This window comes from Onychostruthus taczanowskii, unplaced genomic scaffold, assembly GCF_017590055.1.
Source record: "Onychostruthus taczanowskii isolate IOZ18803 unplaced genomic scaffold, ASM1759005v1 scaffold4, whole genome shotgun sequence".
Classification (NCBI taxonomy): Eukaryota; Metazoa; Chordata; class Aves; order Passeriformes; family Passeridae; genus Onychostruthus; species Onychostruthus taczanowskii.
Window position 1 is genome coordinate 2552226 of NW_024501459.1, and position 24647 is coordinate 2576872.

The following is a 24647-nucleotide window of genomic DNA, read 5'->3' on the forward strand; positions in this document are numbered from 1 at the left end:
CTGATTCACTGAAGCAGAATGAAACAACATTTTAATTTTAGGACTGGACTTACATGTAAACATTGTACTTTCACATTGTAGTATTCTGATATAGACATTATTATAAGCTAGTAATTGGCTATGCCAGTGTTCAGGTACAGAAGCAAACTCACCCTGGATGAACAGGCAAGTGAGTGCATCATACCCTATAATGATATTCTGAAATTCACTTTGAAAATGACCCAATGGGCTTCTGCAATCCAAGGAACAGATTTTAGGCACTGCACACCCTTGCCTGGTAAACAATGTAAAATAATTATTGCCTTGTAAAATAATTATTACGTTATGTTTACATTCTTACATCTGAAGTTAAGTAATTATCTACAAACCTGAAAAGCTGGATGCTTTGTATAATGTGAAGATCATTGCTTGCCATATTCTTTACATCCTTGTGTAAAAATAAGTGTTGTGGTGAAGAAAATACTTTCCATTCTTACTATTTGATGACTTACCCACATCTAAGATGTTTTTCTTTTCTTACATAACAACGTTTAATCAATGACCTCAATGATAATTCAGTATTTTTGTAAAAATAAATTTATTATTTTACATAGTTTATTCAAAAATCTTTTATTTTATTGCATTTCAGAAATACAGATGATTCCAAACTTTGTCTGATAGGTGAAATAAAAAAAAAAAAAGGATGTTTTGTTACCATTTTTTTTTTTTTTTTTAAGAACTTACCAGAAAATTGCTGGTGTGCTACACTGAAGAAGTGGCTATTAGAGTATCTGGTAACCCATAAAACACATAATTATGCATTGATACAGTAGTATGTACACTCTCCTATTGTATTGCTTTTCTTGAAGACCCTGTTTCTACATGAAGAACAGAAATGCAATAATATTATGAAATAGCAAGAAAAGGTAGAAAAGAGTTTGTGAGATAACTTAGTTTTGAATCTTGAAATGTACAATAAAGTTTTTCTCATGTAAGGGATCATTACAAATGCTGCTAAAATCATCAGACTCTGGAAAAAATGCAAACATTAAGCCAATTGCAATGAAAAAAGCTACACAGAAATATGAGAAACACTGTTTTCTTTGTCTTCTCCTCAGTAATTTTCTTTCAGTTTTAGAAACAGCATTCATTTTGCTTGATTTATAGAAAATTAGAATTTATAGGTGGTATTAATTTAGAGGCTGTCTACATGTTAAGTTCTTTGAGATGGAAAAAATGTTCCGAATCCTTATACAAGATTGCAGACTGGTAAAATGAAAGCATATTTTTCTAATAAAAATTTTAAAGGACAAATGTGCTTCCAGCTGTGCTATATTTCTGTGACTAATAATATGCAAAAGGCTGGCTCCTCAGCTGATGGAATTCAGTATTACTTGCGCTAGTAAGGCAAAATCCACATAAACACTCTCTAGAAAACGTCTGCAGTGTATTAGCTAAGCATTAGAAGAAATGAAACCTAAAAATATGCAATTATATCTGAAAAATCAACATTTTCCTAAGTTTTTCATCATATTAATTTGTTGTGAAGGGACAATATGTCTTCAGTTCTAATAGTGAAGTTTCCATCTTTGTTTACATGTGAGAACTAATTAATTTACTATTTTTCCCAGTAAAGGAGCTACTGGAATGACAGAGAAGTTGAGAACTACCTGATAGATGCTGCAATTGGGATAGTTCAGTTTGTAGCAGGCTTTTGATTAGTAATATCAAATGTCCAATATCGTAAGAAGACTAGAGGAATTATTCCTCCTTGCTTTGGAATTGTTTACCGATCTGTATTTTCTCGAGGCGTGGCATGCCCTCTGGTGGCGCACAAGCTTTATGGCAATTTAAAGCACTGGAAAAATTGGAATTAACAGTTGAATGCCCAGCCTCTCTTCCGCTCTGATTTTTAACTCGGTGACAGAGCTTTTCCAGCGATCTGCAGCTGTGATAAATTTTGGAAAATGAGGTTGGTAGTGAGGCTTTATTCAGAGCTGCCACAAAGCTCCTGCAGCCCTGCTGCAAGCAAGCAGTAGTGCCCTTGGAATAGGTAAGAATTCTGCTGAAGCAGAGTTAAAGTCAGATTGAGCTCTGAATTGCTCTACCATAAGACTAGAAATAAAATATATATCTTACTCAGAATTTAGTCCTGTGTATCTTTATTGCACAGAGGACTATATAGCAAAGAAACAATTTATCTGGGTAATAAGCACAAGGGCCTGTCTTTAGCATTTTTTCACAGTTCATCTCAATGTGGAGCATAGAAATTGAACAATTCTGTTGCTGACAGAGATAACAATTTTTAAAAATTATTTTCTAAACCTTATTAATGCTTTATACACTGATACAGTTTCTTAAAATCACCTGTTGTGAGTCTATATCAGTCTTTTTTTAGCACAGTTATTGGAATCAGATGGTGTAAATATTTCTTTACCCCAAGAGGTAAACACATGGGAAGCCTGTGTTTTTGTGAAGATTTCAATTTTTGTAGGAGATGAAAAGATTATTGAAAAGATGATGAATACAGAATGGATATAGGCAATCTCTTCCCCTGTTGTCCATCCCTCCCCCCAAAACCAATCCACCTGATACCTGATACTTTCTTTGAAAAACTGTAAATAAAAATAGTAATAGAAAAAAGTAAGAAAAATAGATGCAGAGGTAACTGCAAATGGACTTCAAGCTGCAGATAAAGGTATTATCTCTGGCTGGTTTACTCTTTCAGTGTTCCAAAAGACAGTAGTCTTTTTGCTCTATCTATCAAAAGGATAACAGAGACACATATGCTAGAAAAGTAGATAATTTTTTTGACCTAAGTTTTTATGTAGCTTTATAAATCTATTGGCTTGCTAATGGAGAAGTCACTTTCCTATGGCAAAGACCATCAACCTTCAAAGTTTTTAACCTTTACACCCCAAGGGAAAACACCAACTATTAGCAAGACATAGAAACAGAAGAAAAAGAGCCTCCAAAATATATAACTTACATGATTCCAGCAGGAAAGAAAGAAGCATGGATATATAAGGCATTTTAAAAAGTCAGGCATTCTGTTTTGTTCCACTCCAGCTGTATTTAAATACTACTGCTGCTGAAAGGTGTTGAGATTATTCAACATAAACCGATCTAGACATTAAAGAAATTTTTGCCTTTGGTTAGATTGCTAGTGACAGTGTTGTGGGTTGCACAGGACTGATTGTGAAATCGGGCGAACCACAATAATTCAGAAAGTTCATTTTAATATGACAGAGCTGACTGGAGGCTCATTATAAATACCAGCTCCATATAAAGAAAGGCAGAAGGGAATTGACTTCAGTGTTTTTATTCCTGGAGATGACAGACACACACGCAAAGTGAAAATAAACTACGAATAAATAAAAGCAACTTTGCTTTGTAAAAGGTCAAGTTTGTTTCACTCACAATTTTGATTTAAAATTGTTTAAAAACCCCATAACATTCAGGTTACTTCAACTTTTACATCCCTTGGACTGAATACTGTTCTGTGTATTCAGAGAACAATATTATTATTTTTCAGATCATGACTGTTCTCTTACCCTGCTTATTTCTTTTAAGATCTCTCAAAGAAATTCCTGTGAAAGCTCTGTTTTGTCATTTAACATGAGATATGTCAACTGGCTGAGAAAACTATGGTCCATTTTTAAGTGCCTGACTGTACTTCAATTTTTAAGAGCCTAAATGTAGCTCTCTGCCAGAGCAGTAAGTGCAGATAGCTTGCCCCTTACAGCACATCTTCAGGTACTTTAGGGAAGGCACAAGTTCAGTCCGACTGCTCTGAGCTGAGTAAAAACTGCATAGCCCATAAGATGAAGACAAGACAGACAGTGTACAACTTCAGAGCCAACACAAATAATTTCTCACTGTATGTTCTCTACACGTGACAAATGAATAGTTATTCTTCTTACTCAATGCTGGCACAGTAACACTGGATGATGCTTTCTTCCTCCTGAAAGCCTTCAGTGATTTTGTAAATGTATAAACATCAAGTAAAAAATGTGCTCAATGATCCACCTAGTACATTCCCAAGCTATTAGCTCTGGTTATTTGTGAGGATGAACGCAGGAGAATCTAGAACTTCCTGCCTGGAAAGTGTAAAACATGTCAGGAGATGTATTTGAAGGTGTTCACTATTACCTACAGCAGGCATGAGGCCCCAGAAATCAAAGGCATGTCTTCCAGAGTTATGTGGATGCCATTTGGCATAGCAATTTGAACAGAATCTGAACACTGAGGAAGCTACTGGGATAGCAGAACACTGACAGATTGATGGTATAGTAAAACCCTTAGTCAAAGGCAATCCTAATAAGCCCTGAAAGGGCTCAGAAAAGGTTAGGGGAAACAGAAACTCATGGCACACATTAAAGTTCAAATGAGTAATTGTCATGTGGATTCTATTTTGTGGCTTACCAAGTTCTCAGGTTTGGAGCAGAGAATTTTTATTTTTTGAAAAAAAGCTGGTTGCATTTATAGGGCATTCTGTCCCTGGATAATTTTATTGACAATAGGTATGCAGTTAATATCTGCAATTGCTCAGACAGTACTGTATTGATTATCTTTCACCTTATATTGTATGCTCCTTAAAGATCAAATCACCTAGAGTATATTAAGGAGCAAACTAGCTTTTAATTGAGTGCCTTTTTATTATACTAGGTAGTTTGGATAAGTGGCACATCAGGGTGCAGAGTGTTTACAGCTTCCTCCATTACTGTGCTTCCATAATAACTAAAGGAAGGGAAGCTGAAGCCTTAAAAAAAAAAAAAAAAAAAAAAAAAAAAAAAAAAAAAAAGTAAATCAGTTTAGACAGCTATTCACTCTACAGAGAACTTCATTGACTAAAATATGATTAAGTTAATAGAGTGAGGTCAGACACTAGTATAACCATAGATATTTGTTTAAAACTAAACAGTGTGCAAATAAATCAAATCTGTGAAACAAAGAGAAACAAGGTGCAGATTTCCCCAGACAAGAACAAAGTACAATGTGAAACAAGAGAACTATAGGTGCATGAAAAAAAAAAAAAAAAAAAATGCCCACAAATAAAAATCAGATTTATCTTAAAACAGATTCATGTCAACCAGGCCAAAAGTGATATGAAAGGAAAACAACAACTATATATAGTGCTCTGTATGGAGAGTTGTACTTTAATCACAAAATCTGAAGTGTAGGAAGACAATATTCATGTCAACAATTGATTATTTTTATTGCTACCCAAGTCCTACCCTTTGCCCCAGCCATGTTTGTTTTCTCTTCTTCATCTAGTTTTCCTGACTTATCTCATATTCTATGGGAAGCAATGACCTTTGCCTGCAGGGCTCTCAGTTCATCCCAAGAGGAGAGAAGACACAAGAATTGCCAATATTTTAATCAAGGTATGGATCAGCAAGTGATCTGCAAGGGGATGTGTTTTGGCTAGGGTTAAACTTTCAGTTTATGCAGCATCCTCAGACCAATGCTATACCCATGTGACACATTTTCTACCCAGAAGTTCAATAAAAATGCAATAAGGGTTTTCAGTCTGTCTTTCAGAGCTGATGATTCTCCTTCAGCCACTAACTGTACTAGGTCCCAGTAGGTGACAGGATGGAGGAGGGAGATGAATCATTTGGATTCTGCTGCCGTGGACTGACTTATCTCTGACTTATCTGTGAAACAACTGATGTGTCCTCCCAGGGATGTAGCCAGCAGCCCCCGCGCCAGGACGCTTTCTAACACGAGGCCTCTGCCTCCTCCACCTCCTGTGAGCATCAGCTTTGTCAATCCAGTGCTCCCCCACCTGATTATTGGTAAAATTATTGAGGATGCATTAGTCCCCAGAGAATTTGTTTATGCAGTTCATCATGTTGCAAATTATTTTTAGTCTCTCTTAGTTGCTTCTGGGCAGATCAATCGCAAAAGCAGAACTGCAAAACTTACTGTTCCACTTGTGCTTCTTTATTGTTTCTCATCTGCTTGATTCTGCGTAAAGAGCACATGCTGATGAACATATGGCTCAGGCAGAGTGAGACTAGAAGGTGGGAGAACACCCCAGCTGAGCAAAGTGCTTCCTTCTCTGGAATCATCATAGAACCATAGAATGGTTTGGGTTGGAAGGGACCATAAAGATCATCTACTTCCATCCCCCTTGCCACCTTCCAGTAGACCAGGAGGCTCACAGCCCTGTCCAGCCCAGTCCTGAACACTTTCAGAGATGGGGCATCAACAGCTTCTCTGGGCAACTTGTTCCAGTGCCTCACCACCTTCACAGTAGAGAATTTCTTCCTGGTATCTCACCTAAACCTACTTTCATTTTAAAGCTGTTGTCCCTTTTCCTGTCACTCCATTGTCCTCTGTAGTTTTCCTGCATAGCCCCTTTAGGTACTGAAAGGCCACAACCATCTCTCTGGATCTTATTGAGCCTCAGAAGAAGAAAATTCCTAACTAATTTACCAATAGTCAGAAAACCTTTTATTTCAAATTATTTACTTTTGTTTGTTTCTTTGTTTTGTTAGAAAGGAAAAGTTAACAAGTAGTACAGATAATAGACTAGGGCTCCTACCTGGCAGCATTTTTGACCCTACGCACAGGATGGCTGACTGGCTCAGAAATTCCATTTTGGTATCTCACGTCCTATACAAGCTGTCCCTGGTACCCCAGCAGTTCCAGCTGTCTGGTATTGGCTTGGAAGTTGTGCCCTGACACCCCTCTGTTCCAATCACATGATGTGCAAGGCATCAGTGATCACCCACACTGGGACCCTGACAAAAATACAAAACTCCCATCAATATTTTTTCAGCCAGATCAGCAGGCTGGAGATTTAGCTTCATTACAAGACCACTAGGTGGCAATTTAGTAGCCCTGTTTTAGATGTTTTATATATTTGATATCTTTGTTGCTTTAGATGCAAACTTGATGAATGGCAAATTGAACAGCATTCTGGAAAACCTGTACTGGTTGTTCCTGCCAAATATATCAGTCTTTCTGCTTATCACACCTCTCCCAGAGATTCATTAAATTCAGTGAATGCCTCTGAGCACTCAGTGAAAACCTCTGGCCAGGTGGCAGGTAAAGAAATTGATTATCAAGAAAAAACAAGAGTCCTCCTAGCTCTTTAATAAATTCTTGGTGTTACAGGCTGTATAGAAGTCGTAACTGTATGTGCCATGAGGAAATTGACCCTGTCCATAGGCACAGCTATAGGACCATGACATAACTACCTGCATACACTGAAGGTGAATTTCTGTGGCAGCACACCAAAGGCAACAGGAGAGCTACTGTGGCCTTTGTCTGGATCTGCCAAACGTGTTTACAGTGACCCCACAACCCCCTCACCTCGATAACTGTAGATCAGAAAGATGGTAGGAACCATTTTCCTAGAGATTCAAAGATCCTAAGAAGCAACTTATGGTTGTCTGAGAGGACTGCATTGCTGCAGAAAGCATTTCAGGTCTGGAAGATTTAAGACTGGCATCTAAACAGAGAGGGGGTGAACGACTCAAGTATAAGTGTATGTGAGTTTGTACAGTTATTTTCATTGCAAATACTATATAACTGATAGAAATTTTTGTGATACCACAGGGTATGTACCAAAAGACATACCAAAGCTACATACAGGAAAAATATTTCGATTACCTACCCCTTCACCTTTGGGAGAAAGGTTTCTTTTGTCCCCTTGTTCAGTGTTGAGAGTCTTTATGAATTTTACTTAGCAGTGAAGTGATGCTGAAATAACTGATCCCAGAACTTTTGTGAAAACTATTTATAGTAGCGCCCACGGTTAATGATTCAATAAGGAGGCTTACAAAGTATTTTTTCCCAGTGATCTCAAGTGACACATACTAAAAGCAGTGAGTTTTTGATGCGCTGACATTTGTTCCTGGGGAAAAAAAAAAGAGCAATAGCATATTGTAAAATTTCAGCCTTCAGATGCTAAAAATAGGAGGAAATGGAATAAAAGAATTGCTTGAAGTCAGAAACCAACATAACAATATGTAGTGCTTCTGTAGCTTCAAAGCAGGCTGACTCAGAAGCTAATGTTTTGGTGGAAAAGGTCAAGAAGAAAATGGTTTATGATTTTTAGTGATCTTTATATTAAGTGACTCTTAGGTTTCCAATTACTGAGCTGCTGAAAAAAAAAAAAATCAACCAGTCTGTTAATATCAGAAAATATTTCAAATGAGTGCAGCTTAAAGTTGCAGCATGTGGGGAAGGGGGACAGAAGAGAACATGGATGAAATGTAAAGAAAGGTTTTGTGAAGAGTGCTTCAATTCAGATGAAAAATATAACAAAGAATGCTCCCAGATAACACAGTAAGAGCAACAAAATTGATCAATAAATAACTGCATTCATAATAGGAAGACTGATACCAGTTTAGAATTTATTTTTTTCTATGTTTCCTTTCAACTGTGGCTTTCATTCGTAAATGAGAAAGGGATTCTCATTTAAGGCAGGAATATCTTAGCATTTAAGAGAATCAGCTGAAATGGGGGCAAGGTGAAGAAGAGAAGGTAGCTGTTTCCAAACCTGCTAGGAGAATGGAAAACTTGCTTCTTCTTTTATGTACAGCTTGGAAACTGCATTAATTTTTATCAATAATGAATATGAAGTGAAAAATAGGAAAAGAAATCACGGGATTTATTGGAATAAGAAGGTTTGAGCACCTCATCAATGTATAAATATCTGCAGGGAGAGTGACCAGAGAATGAAGCCAGGCTCTTCTCAGTGATGCCAAGCACAAGAGACAATGAGCAGAAACTGATACTCAGAAATTTCCACCTGAATCTGAATATGAGGAAGAACTTCTTTACTGTGAGAGTGACCATTCAATGAAGCAGACTGCCCAGAGAGGCTGTGGAGTCTCTCTCGCCAGACCATCTGCACACAATCCTGTGCCACGCGCTCTGGAATGAGCTTGCTTGAGCAGGGAGGTTGGACCTGGTGACCCACCGTGGTCCCTTCCACATTCTGTGATCTGTGAATACATTATAAACTGAAGAAGATCTTAGATTTCCCAAGTTTTGGGGTTTTTTTGGACAGCTTGAGACCTTAAAAGTTGTAAGAGTGGTGCTTTCCGTGCAGTGGCTGATAACAGCCACTGGTTTCATGTTTGCTCCCAGGCCTATGTTACCTGCTGGAAATCCCGGTGCCATCAGCTGAAGGAGGGAGTTTACCAAAAGGTAGGGAAGCACAAGAACATGCTACGATATATTTAGATGTTTTGATATCGGCATTTTTACTACCGGGCCTCTTTCCCTGCGTCTCGGCAGGGCAGAGCCTCACCGCCGGCCGCCGTGGCGTCCTCTGGCGGCGAGCGGCGGTACTGCAGCGCCCTCCAGCGCGCCACCTGCGGCCTTGGGTGCCGCCGCAGGCCCCGTCCCGCCGCGGCCCCATCCCGCATCGCCCCAGGGGCTTCCTGCAGCCTAGCAGGAGAGAGTCCCGCCAAGGATCGTCCTCTGAGGAAAGGCTGAGAGGTTTGGGCTTCTTCAGCCTGGAGAAGAGAAAGCTCTGGCAGGCCTAAGACCAGCCTTCCAGTGTCTACAGGGCATCTGTAAGAGATCTAGAGAGGGACATTTTACAAGGTCTGGTAGTGGTAAGAGAAAGGAAAATGACTTTAAACTAGAAGAGAGTAGGTTTAGCTTAGGTATCTGGAATAAAATCTTTATTGGGAGGATGGTTCCAATCTTTATTGGAACTGGTTGCCCAGCTTCTCCCCATAGAAACTGTGGATGGCCCATTCCTGGGAGCGTTCAAGCCAGGCTGGATGGGGCTCTGAGCAACCTGGTCCAGTGGAAGGTGTCCTTGCCAATGGCAAGGGGAACCAGATGATCTTTAAGGTCCCTTCAAAGCCAAACCATTCTGGGATTCTGTGATGTCCCACAGTTTTATTGAGCAACAGGTAGAGGTAAGCTGAGACTGCAAAGGCAAAGGCATTCCTTATTTGACACTGCTTCTTCAGGGAGCGTTCAAGCCAGGCTGGATGGGGCTCTGAGCAACCTGGTCCAGTGGAAGGTGTCCTTGCCAATGGCAAGGGGAACCAGATGATCTTTAAGGTCCCTTCAAAGCCAAACCATTCTGGAATTCTGTGATGTCCCACAGTTTTATTGAGCAACAGGTAGAGGGAAGCTGAGACTGCAAAGCTCTCTGGCAAAGGCATTCCTTATTTGACACTGCTTCTTCATGTTAAGTAGTTAACTGGCAAAGTATCATATTTGAAAATTTTCTAAAAAAAAAACTCGGTTAAAAGCACAAGAAATATTTTTTGCTTGTTTACTTCCCATGTGCAAACTGAGAAATGTCATGTTCGGTCATAAGTAGTAGCAGTAGGAAACTACTTTCTATCTAGAAGTCCCAGGCAATTCTTTCAGAGAGAATTTTTCTTTCTTTCAGAGAGAAAAATTATTTTAGAATACACCAGAGAGTGCTCTAAAAATAAACATTGTTTTTAACCTTGAGAAACAGTATAGAGATTTTATTTTAATCAAACACATGGATTTTGATTCCTGGCAGTTATTTCTTTCTTTATCAACAATTAAAACAATTTCATAATACTTTCTTTTTGATAAAGTAATAATTTTCCAAATACTCTTTTTTTTGTTCCCTTTAAGCCAAGACAAATTAATATATGTCAGCACTTCAACACGACAGGCTTTGAAGCACATTTTTTTTTAACAGGGATTTCTGTGTTACTTGTTGCCTATATTAATTTTCTCCTTTAAATAAGAAAAAAAAAACCCCACCAACCAATAACCTCTTTCATTCCATATCTGAAACTCATAAAAAAAAAACCACCTCAGATGCACTGTTATCTAAATAGCATACTTAAAACCTGAACTCTGAATAGAAATTAAAGGCTATAGAGTAATTTTTTCCCTCATTTTTGTGAATTATACCAGTTGTCTTCCTACTTCATAGCTCTCTTTTATCTTCCAGCAGTGACACCCCCATCTGACTTGTGATCTCTCCACAGGAAGTCATTGAGTGACACAATAGAGTTAATGAATTGGTCTTTCACCTCCAAAAACCTGATCTAAATGCTAGCCTGAGATAATGAGCATGATGGAGTTCAGTAATGTCAGCAGAGTATTAACTTCTGTTTAAAGGAAGAATGAGCACTGGCAGGAAAATGGATTTTAAGAGAGATTTGGAGCAATTGCACCTGCATGCATTATGGCAACTCCAGCCTTCCTTCATTAGAGTCATATTCACATTATCCCTGTGCTATTTGAATGGAATTTGGCAGAGGTTTGTCTGCACAGTGTATCATTTATCAGGGATCTTTCTAGATATTTAAGTTCCCTACCATTCTATTATCTGAGCGCTACACCTTCAGTACCTGGTGGTTCAATGTCATGATACATCTATACAGAGAATCAGAGAGCACCACTTAACCAGTCAAAGGTAATATATTTTATCACAGACATACATAATGGCAATATATTTCAGGAAGAAAAAAAACCAAAACACAACAAACACTACCATCTAGGAAGTGCTGGGTTAACTGCAGAAGTCAGCAGGACTGACAGTGTTTATCTTTCCACCACAGAAAGGCCAAATATGGTGTACTTCACAGAGAATCATTATCCCTGCCTAGGTGGATTATTGGGACGTCCTGGGGACCTTAAGAGGTAACTCTGCAGAGCACCTACAGAGGTGTAACACTTCCGCTCATTTTTGGAGCTACTCCCTAGATGCAGCTACATCAAGAAGTCAGACAGGAAAAGAAAATCCCAAGCAGCAAACCCTGAAACTCACCACCAGCAAAAATAAGTGAAAAACAAATAAAATCTTAACAGGAACAGCAGAAGCTATCCCTTCCCCACATTTATCCCCACTGAATGTCTTTTCCTGTGTATGTCCTGTGTCTTTGGGAGAGAGATGGTGATATTCCTGACTGCTCCTCAAAACTGTGATGGAGAACAAGATGCTCAAGAGTAGCTCTGCTGCTGTCCTTACTGATTTATTTCCCTCACACAAGAAAATTCAAGATTTTACCTCAAAAAACCAACAGCAACAGCAACAAAACAAATCCAAAACCAACCAAACAAACAAACCCCCAAATCCCAACCCAATCTAATCCAGACCAAACCAAAGAAAAACCCCATCAATCAGGTATTTTCAGACTAACCACTGAAAATTTTCAAGGCAATAGAACCCTGAAAAACCAAATGAAACAAGGATTTTAGAATCCTGACACAGTTGGTACCATCATGTGTACAGGGAAAACACCATCTTTACCTCTTAGCCAAATAAGCTTCACTTTTTCCTGAGCAGCAGCAGCATGTGAGTAACTTGTTCCTTGCACAGTCATTGGCTCCTCACACTCTTACACAGACTGGCATTTATGCACTCACCAGGTTTGTGTCTCTCTGACTTTAGGCTTCCAATCCCAGCAAAATATTTCTATTACAGCAGGCACACTGTAAACAGTTTACAGGCTGGTATTGTGTTAGCGTAACCATTACCATATTTTTTTAGTTTCTTCTTGGTTTTACCATTGGTTTGGGTTGTTTGTTTGTTTTTCCTTCACAGCTTTTGATTCACCCCTAATTACAGTCCATAAACAGCTTTAATAGAGTTTTGTCCTCCTCTTGTGCTCTCCGGCCTTCCCCTCCACAGCTGCCTGCAATTCTCACCAAAAGGATGGTTCACATCCTCACTTGTGCACGTGTTTGTATCCAAGTTTATCTGAGCTCAGACTATGCCTGTCTCTGATCAAAGGTTAATTTTAAACTTAAGCAGATGTTTGTCCCCAGAGTTTACATAGTTTATATATTTAGAAGACAAATGTTCTCTTTGCTTTTGTTAGTCTATATTAAACAAGCCAAATTCTCTTTGGGTATGACCGACAGGGAGCAGGCAGTGGTGTTTGTGCTCAGTCAGTGCCAGGGGCTAGCTGAACCTCAGCAAATCTGCCTGGAACCAGGCAGGTCCATGTGTGTGGATGCCTGTTCAGTGCTACACTTACAGTACTTAGTCTTGCTCCTCAGGTCCCACATCCACCAGGCACATTATTTTGAGCCCTAGATGGCTTTGCTTTGGTCATAATACAGGTGGAGAAAATGCACCAAGATGTGTGAAGCAGGACCTCAGTCTCTTCTCAGACATGGTCCCCAGTCACACAGTTTAAAAAGAAGTTTTCTCAAATATAGCTGTTAAATAGATGAGCTCTCTTCTATTCATGGAACATTGTTTTTAAGACCTTATCCTTGTACCTTTTAAAGCTGAGCTAGTTTCCAATAGGTTTGAAGGTTTTATTTGGGTTTATTTCTTTGGTCTGAGGTTCAGAACTGTAGGGCTTGGTGTAGAAAGTCATCTGGTGGTATGACCTGAACTTGCTCCAGGTGGCATGAACAGAGCACTCAGCAGGGCACTGATGTGTCAGATGCTGAGTAGGCACCACTGAAGTGCTGAATGAGGCACATAGGAAATGTCCTGTGCACCAGGGACTGGATGTCATATGTGGGATGTGCAGACATGCAAGCTTCAAGACCTGCAGAGCCTGATGTGAGCACAGCCCAGGAATCACTGCTTTAGAGTGCATGTGTGTGGGGGAGAGAGGAATGTAGTTATGCTTGGGAAGGAGTTGTCTTCTGCTTTTTCTGCCTGCCTATTAACTCCATTTGTTCTGTGCTCCAGCTGAGAAGGAATCACTTAGATGTACTAGTACATACTGTCATGGCACATTTGCTCAACTACATTAAGCTTTGTTGTGATTTTGTATCATCTTAGATGTCTTTTTGATTTTTTTATCTTCTTCTTTTTTTAATTTTTTTTTAATTTTATTTTGAAAGTGCATTATGATAAGATTTAGAGGATTTTTAGGACATATAGGGAGTATATCAGTATGCCAGAAGTTTGTCTGTTCATTTCTTTCAGAAGTATGTGGCAGGTCAGAGGAAAGGAAGTCTCCTTGCCCTGTCCTAGCTTCACACACTAGGTCTTCCTCTGCCTTCTGTAGTTGCCACCTTCTCCACAAATTCATGGACATGATCAGAAAAGGGAGGATTCACAACTGAAGAACAGGGCAGACAGGAAGATCCAGTAAGAAAATAGCACAGAAAACAGGTATGGGGGGCTCCTGAAGAGAACAACATCAAAATCATAGCCAAAACAGGACACGAGGTTTGAAAGAGAGCAATGTGGGCACTTGGAAAGTCACTGAGTGGTGAGTTTGAAACCCAGACTGGATGTGAAAGTTGCCTCTGCTGTGATACTTGGAACTGGAACACCCTCAAATTATCTTCGGTCTTCCCTTTTAGTTTTAAATTTTCTCAGATTTAAAAGTATTCTCTTCTAGCATCTGTTCAGAAATAAACTGGCTTCTAAATATATATAACTCCTTTATTAATCTGAGAGCGGTTACTTCCAAGAAGGAGGTTTATACATATCTGTCTTACATTGTGGTGTATTCAGGATGAGCAAAAACAGTTCCAAAATATATCTCCAGTACTTCTTGGTGGCATTGCAGCATTTCACTGTCCTCCAGAAGGAGGGAGCAGGTTCAGGTTATGCACCTTCATCCTGCTGCTTGTTTTGCCAAAATCATTTGACTGTAGAAACTGAGCAGACAACAACTCAGAGACTTAAGAGTGGACTTGTTAATGCCTTCCTTCTCTCTGAGCATTGTACATTCACAATTGGATTTTGAAATGTAGCTATCCAGGATGTCTCATGTCTGGATATGCTCAGAACAAAATAAGAAATGGCAGAGCCACATTTTACATGGTGCTGTGATCAGGTTTATAAATCTTGCAAGCTTTCCAAATAGTATGTCATCTTAAATATTGCCATGTAGCTTCTGCATCTTCAAAGATTTGCATCTAGTCCGCTGAAAACATGCAAAGACCAGGCTCATTTTCTTCTGCAAAATACCAAGCAATGTACCCTAAAGACTCTGTATTTGTGCCAAAAATATGTACACAGGAATAGTGTTTATGTTTCCAAGCTTTGTTTTTAGCAAGCTAACAGAAATGGCTTTGTTTTAAAATCAGCAACCAAGTCTATAAAAAGGTATGATACACCAGAAATATTAAAATAGCCTTATAGGAACACACAGTATGTCTCTGGTGATAATGCTAACAGTGTGCCTTGTGCACATAATTTTATTTGCATGACGGGCTAGCAGAGTTCTGCTTCTTTTGATCATATGCATGGTGGAAAATTGACCAGATTAATGTTCTCTTGACAGACTGAGATTTCGGATACTCTGATCAGTGTTTTAATGACCAATGTAAACACATCCTATGTTTTAGCTGGCAGTGAAATGTCTCTGAAGCTGTAAAACAGGAAAGAAATACAGGCTGTGTTTGTAAGATGTTGAGGATAGAAATTACAGAAAGGCAAGCAAGGCAAGATTTTAAAGCATTGGTAAAATGTTTCCTATAACTCAAACTCAACAACAAACCCCAGGAAAATGTATTTTTAAACTTTCTTAAGAAGTGCAGTGTGCCCTGTTTCTTAGGGGAGGAAGTGTGGCTCAGCAGTGCTGCCGGGTAGCAAGGAGCTCTCAGCCACCCAGCATTTAACAAAGAGACGGCCATAAAGGGATAGGTGGCTTCGCTTCCTGCTGTAAGAAAGCTACCTTTTGTTACTTGAAAGCACTTCTCACATTTTCTCATGGGTTCAGACAGAAACCTACCCAGAGTTTTCTGTCCCAAGTTTATTTTCCATTTTTGTGACATTGGAGAACTCCATAATTCACATGGAGAAACAGAAACTAGCTGTGAAGAGCCCAGAGATATTTCAGTTAAACTTCATTCACATGGAAATTACTTGGAATTCCTGGAAAATGCAGGGCAATTATTTTGCCAGTTTTAGGATCTAACCAAACTGAGGAGACCTCAAGGTGCTTGTCTCAGTCCTAGGGCACAGAGTTTAGTTAACAGTGCCATTTAAGGTTTTTTAAGCAAACTATCCTTGCTCAAAATAGGCATATCCACGTTTTCAGGATCTGAGAGGCAGGATGCAGTGAAGGAAGGGTAAGAACAAGAATGTTCTCCCATAATGAACAGAAAACCTGCACTGATCTCCAGAATGATGAAATAGAGAAGATCCTCCTGAGCTACTGGCAGGAGCAAACACTAGGTTCTGGCTCTTCAATTTACTGTATATGAGACATGGACATAGTTTGGATTTGTTATTACCTAATGTTGGTGTTGTCATACTGCAAAATGCATATACTCTGGAGTTTCTAGTATCATTGTGGCCTTGAGAAATTCCACAGTGTGGTTTCAAATGCTTCTTTTATGTTAAATTTGACTTGTGGTTGCTGCTACTGGGTTTTGTTGCTCAAACTGTATGAGTTTCTTAAGTAGATTTATTGAAAATCATTGCTTAAAACACAGTTCTCCTCAAAACACCTATAAAAATAAAACAGATGAAATAATAATTAAGGGGGAAAAATATTACTAAAAATCTAACTATACTTAATAAGATAGAAAGTTAGGGAGACTATTTTAATGGTGTCTTTTCCCACTATTTAGAAAGGAGAGAACACTGAAACCCAAACTATTACTACTTCAACATTTGGGGCTAGTGTTAAGGGAGGAAATTGGAAGTTTTGAAAATCTGTTGGAAAAAAAATGTCATTTCTGAAAATAAACAAAGGCTACTATCTACACTGTGTGTGGTAGAGCAACAGCAAGCTGTAGGACATTTAGTGAAAGAGCAAAATAACATGATGCTTGTATGTCATGTTGGTACTGGACCCCTGTCTGAAAGCTCATGGCCCACTAGCACCTTGGCCCAGGAAGGAACAGCAGCATTAACAGCAAAATAACTTCATTGCAAGTAAAATCCCATGTGGTGGAACTGCTTAATTCTGACTCTGCTCCATAAAAGCACAACATATAAAAGTACATTTTAACTTGAGTATTCAACTACTTCCTTGCCTCCTTCGCATGGACATCTTATTACTCTAGTATCCCATGAATCAGTTTTGGCACCCTATATTTTTCATTACTGGAAAAACAAAATGAAAGTCCTTACTAACATTTAAGACTTCCTTGCCTTCACTGCAGGCTTCTCAATATAAAGAAAACCTTAGTCTCCAGGTATGTGTACTCACAAGAAGTAAAAAATTCCAGAACAATGTTTTTAATCAGAATTTAGCATCAATGTTTGTATGGTTTCCTGCTTTTCAATACTTGGTAAGGAACTAAATCAGATGGCTGAGTGAGTGACTTTGAATGTCTGTCACACATCAGACTGGGGACGTGGAATTAAGAGCAAGCTCAGAAGTGCTTTGTTCCGGTGCCATTTTACAGGTGTGGCAGAGGCCTTGTTTACATAGTCCAGAGGCAAGTGGGAAGTACCCCAGCTGGCAGGGACTGTTCCTTCACAGGCAGAGCTAACAACTAGCAGAATTGTTGTGATCAACTACGTGGGAAATTTCCTGAAAATGAAGGTGAATATTTTCATAGATCCATATACACATTCAATTTACTTTTTTTTTTTTTTTTAAATATTATTTATTTAAGTGCATGCCATATGGACATTTGTGTGTTTCCTGCTAACAGTATATATATGCTGCCTGTGATCATTACCCTGGAACAGGAAAATTGGAACTTAGAAAGGATTTTGTTAATAAGCCTTTCCTAAATGACACTTTTACAGTCCACCTCTCAAAGGAGTACAGTGCCAACTTTGTTGTGAGGCAGATGGTAGTGAAAAAGGTGGATGTGACTCTGATCATTTAGCAGGGAAATTAATTTATGTGGTACTAACTGGCCTCCAAATTGGGTTTATTGGCTCATCACAGTTTCTCCAAAACGCCAAAGCTTTATGCTTTAAAGAAGCTGAAGGTTATTTTCAGGATATTTGAGAGAAAGGGAGAAATGGAGAAAGAAAGGGAGAAAGAAAGAGAGAAAGGGAGAAAGAAAGAGAAAGAGAGAAAGAGAAGAGAAAGAGAAAGAAGAGAAAGAAGAGAAAGAGAAAGAGAAAGAGAAAGAGAAAGAGAAAGAGAAAGAGAAAGAAAGAAAGAAAGAAAGAAAGAAAGGAGAAAAAGAAAGAATAGAGAAAATTGAGTGATAAGGTAAGATGACAACTTTAATGCAAATTTCAATGAACGACTCCAAAGATCAGCCAAAAAATGTTGAAGAAATTCTCCTGTCTGGTAGGGAAATGCATCTTTATCCACCTTTCACTGTTGTAGTATGAATATTCTTAGATATTAGCATTGTGCTTTTGGCATCAATACACAATCCATTTACAAAAGTAAGTGGAATGCACCGTGGTCTAGCATTACAAGATATAGATATTGCCATCTTTTTTTTTAATAAACAAAAATTGTGGATGTCCTTATAGCAGAACAACTCTGTGTCTATTTAGTATACTAAAGTGAGTAAATTCTGAATAAAACTTGGACAGCAAAATGGAGATCATGCTTTATGTTTCAGAATTTTATGTCAGATGGGTAATCCTTATATTATCTTTACTTGTGGCATTCTATGGCCCGTCATTATCCTAAGGACAATTAGGAGTCTTTACTACCAGCCTGCCTGAGGAAACAATAGTGCTGCTAGATCTGGTGCTTTACATTTTATTGCTTCACTTCTTTCAAAGTAATTATTTGTGCATGTAAATTACCTACTCTGGAAAGGATTTATGTAATGCATTACAGTTTGCACTGTAATCTGATGAGATTTGTAAAAATTCCTTAAATTTTAGTTTTCAGTTTCTGTTAGGATACTGTAGTCACGTGTTTTCTTTGATAATTTTTTGACATTTCATGGAGTATACTACAACTGCAAGTCTAATAAAACACTAGTCTGTGACTTGGTTTTAGACATCTTTTGTTATACTCATGTTGGGAGGGGCCTAAAAGATCATCTAGTTTCAATCCCCTGCTATGGACAGGGACACTTTTCACTAGATCAGGGGCTACTGTCAGTTTGTATCCAGTACCCCATATCTGGTCACCACATGCTCTTCTAAACAGTCTCTCTCCTTCTTTCTTGCAGGCTCCCTTCAGACACTGGAAGGCCACAATTAGGTCTCTCTGAAGGCTTCTCTTCTCCAGGCCAATTAATCCAAATTTTATCAGCATTTCCTCATAAGAGAGGTGCTCCATCCCTCTGATCATCTTGGTGTCCTCCTCTGAACTTGCTCCAACAGGTCCATGTATTTCCTGTGCTGGGAACCCCAGAGCTGGATGCAGCACTGCAGGTCAGGTCTCAGCAGTGCTTAGTTTGTGTTTAACTCAGAAGAAATTATTTGGGTAGTATAAAATTAATTTACTATGGCTTTTTTCAAAAACAACTGGTATTTTAGTCTATTTCTAACACAGTAATTTTTTTTTTAACTTCATGGAGTGTAGGTTTTAAAAATATTAGCAATTTGTATCCAGGCACACCTGCACAGAAGCACAAGTCGTGATGTGGGTAATACTCCCAGATTAGGGTAGCTCCTTCATATCTGTTGGATAGGCTTTTTATAGATCCTACACTACAATCTGAAATTTGCAGGATGCGCATGATTGCGGTTTGCACTTGAAACAGGGGCACTCTCATGGTTGCCTTGTTTTCATTCTGTGAGTTTATATTTATCATCAGTAGAAGAATCACAGAAAATTTTCAAAAGGAACAAGATTATGAGAGCCAGAAGCTTGGCAGGGGGTCTGTGGCTTTTGAAGTTTGAAGGAAGGGCTACTTATATTGTCAGGTGACTTAAGGCTCCTTTTCAGATAATGAACAAAAATTCTGATGTTTTTTGAAAGTGGAAATGTTGCATAGAGGCTCATATGTGTCTTCTATTACATTTCAGTCCTGTACTAGTACTCATTTTCTCCAGAACAGATTGTCTGTAATTAGTTGAAATAAATACCTGCTATGGAGTTCAGGACATGCTCCAGAAAGATTTGGCAAGAATGAAGGCTTCCCAAATCCCAAACTGAGAGTTAAAATAGTCCTCCCTAATCATGGGGATATTTATATTTGACAGCTCTACCTTGTTTGACATGGAAGTTTTCAAGGCCTATGCTTCTAGTCCACTTTTCTAGAAGTAAATTAAGTTTGTCTCCACTTCATCTTGGTTTTGCCAACCAGATTGGGTTTCTCATAAAGTCTCACATATGGAATGTACAAAAAAAGCTGTAATCACTTTGTGTAGCAAGTGGACGTGGCAAAAGCTGTGCCAAAGCTCAGAGTTCTGAGCATGTCTGTAGTTGCACACCTTTTTTGCAGAGAACAATTCCCTCCCATGGTATTACAAAGAAGAAAGGGTTTTTTTTCCTAGTTCTGCTACAGTTAGCAGATGTAGATCAAAGTGGTTGAGGTGATCAAGATACGTCGGATTCATAAGCACAAAAATTTCCCCTCTGCTGGTTAGGCTTTCCTTTCAATTACAGCCTAATCTTTCCATAATTTATGCTGAAGAGTTTCTACCTATTCCAGTTGCCCGACTTCTTCCAAGCATCAATATGGTTGTAAACTTTTGAAGGGCAATTAGAGACAAATTAATTCCATATAAAGCCTGCTGAAGTGAAATGGAGCAGGGAAAGAGAAGGGCTTCTTATCAAATGGTTTTCAGTAGCACTACTGGAGGCTGGCGTAGCTCCCTGTGAAAAGTTGTTGTGATCCAGTTATCTGAATAAAATGCAGTTATGGTGTAGAAGAGGTGCATGAGCCCCTCTTGCAGCATCACACTTCTCTCCTCCTTGCCTGTAATTAAGGGCTGACTTTGAATGCTAAGGTCTGAGTCTCTACAGATGCCGAGGTGGAATCTCAAGGAGTCTGGTAATGAGCAACCAAAACACAGCAGGTAATACTTTACACTTCAGGGTGGAAAAATGCAAATGAAAGGACCTGTTCTGTGAAATGCTGCTGTTTCCTCTAAATCTATGGCGGTTGTAACTCTTCACTGCCTATGAAAGATATATGGGTCTATGATACCGTACTCAGAGATTCCCATGGGAACATTTTGTGGGATAGTGTAACTGATATGACCCCAAGTGTGAACCCTCTGGGCCAAAAAGTCTACGCACTTTTTCCCAATTTATCTCCTTTCCTATTCAAATCCTGATGTCCACGTGCAATACTATATTCTCATTTGATAAAAAAAAAAAAAAAAAAAAAGGAAAAAGAAATAGAAAGGAACCAAACACTTTAAATGGCTTTTGAAATCCCATACACCATATTTTTTGATTATTGTAATTTTAATAGATTATCTCTTAATTGATTAACTGTAGCATTTTATAAAGCCTAGATCACACTTTTCGGAGTCATCTAGTAGGCATTGCCACTCCAGGTTTTAAGTGACACTTGAAGCATATCAAAGACAGATTTTCAGAAAATGGCAACATTTTGTCTATAAAGACTGAAAGGCTGAGAGAATTTGAATTTCTCAGCCTGGAGAAGAGAAGGCTTCAGAGTGTCATAATTGAGGCCTTCCAGGATCTAAAGGGAGACACAAGAAGGGTGGGAGGTGATTTACAAGAGCATGTAGTGACATGACAAGGGGCAATGGCTTCAAGAGGAAATAGGTTTGGTTTAGATTAGATATTAGGGATAAATTCTTTACTGTGAGAATGGTGATGGACTGGAACAGGTTACCCAGAGAAGCTGTCAGTGGCATGGGGTTAATAACTAGATTAAGGTCCTCTCCAGCTCGGCCCATTCTAGGATTCTCTGAAGTCAGATGTGTTTCTCCTCATGCTTTACAGTGTTCCAGGTCTAGGTGTGCAAACATGTGAGGAAGACATGCAGAATGAGATGTGTACCTTGCTAATGCTGGGGGGATCTCTGTGCAACACATTAGAGCAGTTCTCTGTAGAGCTGCCCTATGTCTGCCATCACTGGTGCAATGCAAGAGCTTGTAGGATGAGGTTTATTAGAATATCTAATTTCCACTGCTTTAAGCCCAGTTTCTGAAGTACCTTTGGTTTGCCTTAGCACTAGAGTCTGTCACAAGACATATTTTGGGAAGATCATGTGGTTCAGAACATCACCTGGTTTGAACTTGGTCCTTGTGCAGGTGCTGTGCTTCAATAACATCTCTCAGGCTACCCCTGAAGATAAAGTGCCAGCTGCTATAGGAACCACACACCAAAATGTCTCTGCAGGACCCTGTCTGGTGTCCTGAAGTGCTGGCAGTAGGCCAGCATAAAAGAGCTCAGCTAGCACCATGCGTTTTCTCCCCCATAAATTCTTGGTGATCTTTACTCTTCTGGTGTCCTGTTGTACTAACAGGCAGTTTCTTGTGCTTTCAGCAATACCCACATTAAGTCTTCCCCCATCTGAATATTGCTTGTGCCCTGGTCCCAAATCAAAGATTTTACAATAGTAGCTCTGAAGTTAATTTTGTTTCTTTAACTCCAAGAAAGAGTATTAACCATGTATTTTTTCATTGTTGGGGGATGTACACTATTTAAATCCCTAAACCTGAGTATTTATTTACCTGGTATATAAGGTTGACTGATGACATTAGGAAAGAAATGGGAGTCCATTTGTTAGTGAGGGTTTTTGGTATGTATCCTGGCTTCATAAATTGTTGACTGTCAATCACCCATTGTCTTGATTCATTACACAAACCATTTCTTAAGGCTCACCACAGCAGGAATTGTTTTCATTTTTGTTCTGCTAATGGAACCTGATTTGGAAAAACACAATGGAAGTCATTGAAGGAGCCTTAGCTTCAAATGAAAAATATGAAACAATTTATTTCCCATATGGGAAAAACATGTGTTGGATAAGAAAAAGGCAGCAAAAGAAAGAAATGAAGATAGATATAGAATCACAACTCAGTCCAGACTGCGAGATCCTAAAACACTGCAGGAGAAATCCAGGTAATGAACCAACAGTCTGAGAAACCCACAGGGAGTTTCCAAAACATTTTGTCTTCAGAGAAGATAAAAATAATTTCCATAAGAATTATATTTATGGGCTTACAACCAACACAGAGATCATATACTATGTTTTCAGCCAACTGTTTCTCCAGTGTGGCTGAATAGAAGTTGTTATTAGATAAAGGACACTGTTCTGCAGCTCATACAGCAGAAATGTCCTTGTTTCAAGTCCTGTTGTCACCACCTAAAAAGGATAGCTCTCTATCTTTGATACACAGCAGTATTTCTAGGTGACAAGACCACTACAATGTTTGGTTTGTTCAGAGTTGAGCTTGACAAATAATTTATGACGCTTCTTAAAAAATTCCGTATCAATAATAAAACTTTTCTCTCTTTTAGAATATGGGGAGCAGAAGAATCAGAACACTCATTTGCAATTCACTGTATGAGTAGCATTTTTTTTAGGTTCATGGATATTCAGCACTGTAGTTATCAAAACTTCTTGTGTCAACAAATTTTTGCTTTCAGTGATTAAGTCTCAGGAAAACTAATCACAATCTAAGGATTATAAAATTGTGATTAAATAGTTGCATTATTACCAGTGAAAAAAAGTACAGCATTTCGTATAACTAGGTTGTTAAGTGCTTAATCCATTATTCTTGGGAATTCTGCGAATTACTATGATTTAAAAAAAAAAAATTATGGAAGCACTAAAAATAGGATGTAGTGTAGCCAGAACTTGAAAACTAAACTGTCAGGCCAGATGAAACTGGTGCTAAAAAGCAAAGCAATGAGCACTGAAATATCTGAGTCCTTCTCTTAAAGGGGTGGTTGGAAACCGTGAGAAAAAGAGCTTACAAAAATCTCCATCCAGACCCTCTGCACTGCTTTCTGGTCAATGTATAAGACCAAGCAGGAATTCTTTGAGGCTGAAAAAACTGGAATTTCTCCATGTCCAGCCCCACCTCTTGAGTGACAAACCTGACTCTGAACTTCCTTGGTGAGGGCCCCCTTGCAGCTCTTCATAAGTGGCAAGGTTCTTCAGAATTTCTTTGGACCATGACACTCCTAAAAACCCCCCAGCCATCAAGTTTCTGCATTCAGCAAAATCCAGATGGATTCAGAGTTGAGGGTACGAGATAATTAACCTCAAAATCTGTTTCTATCCTCATACTTTGAAGTCCCATATTCACAACTGTCAAAAAGCACAGGTAGAAATACTGCTTAAAACATGAGCAAATACTCTCTGTTGCTTAATGCAACCAAGGTCATTCACTCTGGTCATTCACTACCTGCTGTAACTGTGGAAAGATGTGTTGCCTAAGGTTTTGAACTGAAGGAGAAAGAGTTTGCAAAACTCAGTTATACTGATATTAATAGAATACAGCCAGATGGTGCAGTCATCAATAATCTAAAAATATCCCTGGTGCATAGTCAAAAGCAAAGTAGCATGAAAATTAAAGTTAAAAAAATGCACTCACCAATAATGTCCTAAAAACCCTTTAATCACACCCTGTGTTTGCTGAAAGGTCAATGCATAGAGACAGTGAAAGTCTTTGGCTGTGAGAAGTCATTGGAAGAGAATCTTACCCATTACCTATCTGGCTGATTTTAATATTGTGCTCTTAAGCAAGTGAATTAGAATAAATACTTTAAACGTGGCTTTAAGTGACACCAAATTTTGTTAAAAACATGCACTCATCCTTCTGTATACCTGGCCCACTAATGAGTCAAAATTCATATGACAAGCCTGATTCATCACTCCTGTGTGGGTTTTGATATTGTTTCTAAACCCTTCTGCAGAAAGTGCAAAAATTTACCATTCTGGTACAGTCCTGTTTGTGCAACTATTGACAACTGTCTTGAGTGGTAATAAAAATAATTCTCATCAAA